The following is a 4683-nucleotide window of genomic DNA, read 5'->3' on the forward strand; positions in this document are numbered from 1 at the left end:
GAAAAGAACTTGCATCACATCTTTTGTCCTATCCTCCCGTGGCAGCGGGTTCCTATTGGAAACTAAGGGATATTAAGGCCTCCTTTTAATAGAGTACCGGACCAAAGCATTAACACTTAGTGAATACATGAACTCCTCAAACTACGGTCATCACCGGTAAGTATCCCGATTATTGTCACTTCGGGGTTAACGGATCATAACACATAATAGGTGACTATAGACTTGCAAGATAGGATCAAGAACTCACATATATTCATGAAAACATAATAGGTTCAGATCTGAAATCATGGCACTCGGGCCCTAGTGACAAGCATTAAGCATAGCAAAGTCATAGCAACATCAATCTCAGAACATAATGGATACTAGGGATCAAACCCTAACAAAACTAACTCGATTACATGATAAATCTCATCCAACCCATCACCGTCCAGCAAGCCTATGATGGAATTACTCACGCACGGTGGTGAGCATCATGAAATTGGTTATGGAGGAAGGTTGATGATGACGATGGCGATGGATTCCCCTCACCGGAGCCCCGAATAGACTCTAGATCAGCCCTCCCGAGAGAGATTAGGGCTTGGCGGCGGCTCTGTATCGTAAAACGCGATGGATCCTTCTCTCTGATTTTTTTCTCCCCGAACGTGAATATATGGAGTTGGAGTTGAGGTTGGTGGAGCGTCAGGGGGCCCACGAGGTAGGGGGCGCGCCCAGGGGGTGGGTGGGCCCACACCCTCGTGGACAGGGTGTGGGCCCCTGATGTTGATTCTTTCGCCAGTATTTTTTATATATTCCGAAAATATTCTCCGTTGATTTTTAGGTCATTCCTAGAACTTCTATTTCTGCACAAAAATAACACCATGGCAATTCCGCTGAAAACAGCGTCAATCCGGGTTAGTTCCATTAAAATCATGTAAGTTTGAGTTCAAAACAAGGGCAAAAGTGTTTGGAAAAGTAGATACGATGGAGACGTTTCAGGGGGTTGCCCGGAACCCCTTCCGGTGACCCGATATGTACCCGATATCCCCAGAACACTTCTGGTGTCCGAATATCATCGTCCTATATATGAATCTTTACATATCGGCCATTTCAAGACTCCTCGTCATGTCCATGATCTCATCTGGGACTCCGAACAACATTCGGTCACCAAATCACTTAACTCATATAATAAAAAATTGTCATTGAACGTTAAGCGTGCGGACCCTATGGGTTTGAGAACTATGTAGACATGACCGAGACACCTCTCCGGTTAATAACCAACAACGAAACCTGGATGCTCCTTTGGGTTCCCACACATTCTACGAAGATCTTTATCAGTCATACTGTAATGACAACATACGTTATTCCCTTTGTCATCGGTATGTTACTTTCCCGAGATTCGATCGTCGGTATCTTTATACCTAGTTTAATCGCATTACCGGCAAGTCTCTTTACTTGTTCCGTAATACATCATCCTGCAACTAACTCATTAGTCACTTTGCTTGAAAGGCTTCTTATGATGTGTATTACAGAGAGGGCCCAGAGATACCTCTCCGATACTCCGAGTGACAAATCCTAATCTCGATCTATGCCAACCAAACAAACACCTTCGAAGATACCTGTAGAGCATCTTTATAATCACCCAGTTACGTTGTGACATTTGATAGCACACAAGGTATTCCTCTGGTATCCGGGATTTGAATAATATCCTAGTCAAAGGAATATGTATATGACATGAAGAAAGCAATAGCAATAAAATTGAACGATCAATATGCTATGCTAATGGGTGGGTCTTGTCCATCACATCATTCCCTAATGATGTGATCACGTTCATCAAATGAAAACACATGTCTATGGTTAGGAAGCTGTAACGCCCAAGATGCGGCTATATCTCTCACGTGTCGAGGCACGACTTAGAGGCATAACCGCATTTTGGTTTTGTCGCAAGAAGGGTCATCTTCACACAATCCCATGTAATGAACAAGGAAGTAAATAGTTGGCTTACAATCGCCACAACACATAAGGATCAAGTAATTCATACATCATTCAGAGTACACACAAAGTCCGTCTACGGACGAATCCAAATGAAAAGAAGACAACCCCAAATGCTAAATCCCGATCGTCCCAACTGGGCACCACTACTGATCATCCGGAAACGAAACATAGTAACGGCCAAGGTCCTTGTCGAACTCCCACTTGATTTCGATGGCATCACCTGCACTGTTGCCATCGGCACCTGGAACTGTTTTGGTAGCATCTGTGAGTCACGAGGACTCAGCAATCTCACAACCCGCAAGATCAAGACTATTTAAGCTTATAGGTAGGATGTGGTTATAAGGTGGAGTTGCAGCAAGCACTAAGCAATTATGGTGGCTAACATACGAGTACAAGAGTAAGATTAGAAACTACGCAACGGACGTAAAGCTAGAAGTAATCAAGAAGTGATCCTGAACTACTTACGTTCATACATAACCCAACCGTGTTCACTTCCCGAACTCCGTCGAAAAGAGACCATCACGGTTACAAACGCGATTGATGCATTTTAATTAAGGCAAGTGTCAAGTTCTCTACAACCAGATATTAACAAATTCCCATCTGCCACACAACCGTGGGCACGGCTCTCGAAAGTTTATACCCTGGATGGGTGTGCCAACTTAGCCCATCAGAAGCTCTCACGATCAATGAAGGATATTCCTTCTCCCGGAATAACCCAATCAGTCTCGGAATCCCGGTTACAAGACATTTCGACAAAGGTAAAACAAGACCAGCAAGACCGCCCGATGTGCGGACAGATCCCGATAGGAGTTGCACGTATGTCGTTCTCAAGGCACACCGGATGAGACATCCTACGAGTAAAACCAACCCTTGAGTTTCCCTAAGGTGGCCCCGCAGTCTACTCGGCCCAGACCAACACTCAGAGGAGCACTGGCCCCGGGGGGGGTTGAATTAAGAAATCCTCGGGTTAATTACTCCCTAGGCAAATTTTAGTTGTTATTAGGCAAATGGTAAAACCAAGGTTGGGCCTGGCTGGAGGATTTTTATTCAAAGCGAACTATCAAGGGGGTCCCATGACCCCCACCACGTAAGGAACGGAAAATCAAGGAAAATAACACCGGTATGACGGAAACTAGGGCGGCAAGAGTGGAACAAAACACCAAGCAAAAGGCCAAGACTTCCACCCTTTGCCAAGTATATAGATGCATTAATTAAATAAGAGATATTGTGATATCCCAACATATCCATGTTCCAACATGGAACAACTTGCAAGGCACCTGCAACTAGCAACACTATAAGTGGGGCTGAACAAAAGCGGTAACATAGAAAAACAATGGTTTGCTAGGAAGGTGGGTTAGAGGCTTGACATGGAAATATGGGAGGCGTGATAAACAAGTGGTAGGTAGCGCGGCATAGTGATAGATCAAACAACTAGCAAGCAAAGATAGAAGTGATATCGGGGGTAATGATCATCTTGCCTGCAAAGTTCTCAGGGTTGTCGAAAGCTTGCTCCTCGTCAACGTACTCGACAGGATCCTCGTTCATGAACTCGTCTCCCAGATCTACCCAAAGCAAGAACATAAGCAACGGAACCACAATCAATCATGGTGCAATGCACAAGCAACATGATGCAAGACATGGCATGTAATGCAAGATATGATGTGCAATGCATAAGGGTACTCTAGAAGGGAAAAGATGATTATGGAATCAACTTGGCAAACCAAGCATGCCACTGGATAGGTTAGGAGATTTCGGTCAAAATCAATATAAGGATCACCGGAAATGGATGCACGGTTTGCGAAAGACGAGCAAAACAAGAACAATGCAAGACTACGCTTAACAGCATCATAGCGCTTAAGATGCATCGAGAAACTATGGTACAACACTCTAACATAGCAACAAAGCACATGGCAGTGAAGGACAAATGAATCTCTAAAAATCATGAACAATGAGCTCCTACTAGAACTCACTAGAACAAGTCTAAAACAGCATGGCAAAAATGCAAATGACAATAGATTCAGAGGCTTGGTGAAAATATTGAACATGGCATAATCAGCATCAGGTAGCAATGTTTAGAGCTAGTAAACTAATGCTACAGGATAATAACATGGCAAAGAATAGCATGGAATGCTAGTACTAAAGGCAAATAACAAAACTCCCTTACTGAACTTTAGCCAAAGATGCACAGAAAAGATGGTAGCATCAATGCAAACATGGCAAGTGATATGAACAGTTCCAGACTTAGTAGAAAAACATAGCATGCAAAAACAGATTCATGATAGAAACTTTGCAAGCTCATGCAACTCACCACAAAGCATTTCATGGCATAACAAGGTAACAAACAGTAAGAAGACACAATTACGAAGCTAAACATGGCAAGAGCAAGTTCGTAGGGTGGATGGATCACTAACAAAACACATGGCACAAATGCACTTCCTGTTAACAACCTGCCAGCAACAATATTTAGCAAAAGTAGAGCATGGTAATGACAAGCTACACTACCTGATAATTACAACCAGAGGCATGAATGGATAGAACATAATTATATGTTCGAAACACTCTTACTGAACTTCATCAAAATATGCATGGATCTACTTGTGGCAACAAGTCAACATAGCAACATAATGTGACAGGAAAAGACTTGGCAGAAAAACTAAGTGTCTGAAACAGCAACATCATGTGGCCTACTTTGCATGTTTGTGCTAGTCACCA

Source organism: Triticum urartu, chromosome 1 (assembly GCF_003073215.2).
Source record: "Triticum urartu cultivar G1812 chromosome 1, Tu2.1, whole genome shotgun sequence".
In the NCBI taxonomy this organism is placed as follows: domain Eukaryota; kingdom Viridiplantae; phylum Streptophyta; class Magnoliopsida; order Poales; family Poaceae; genus Triticum; species Triticum urartu.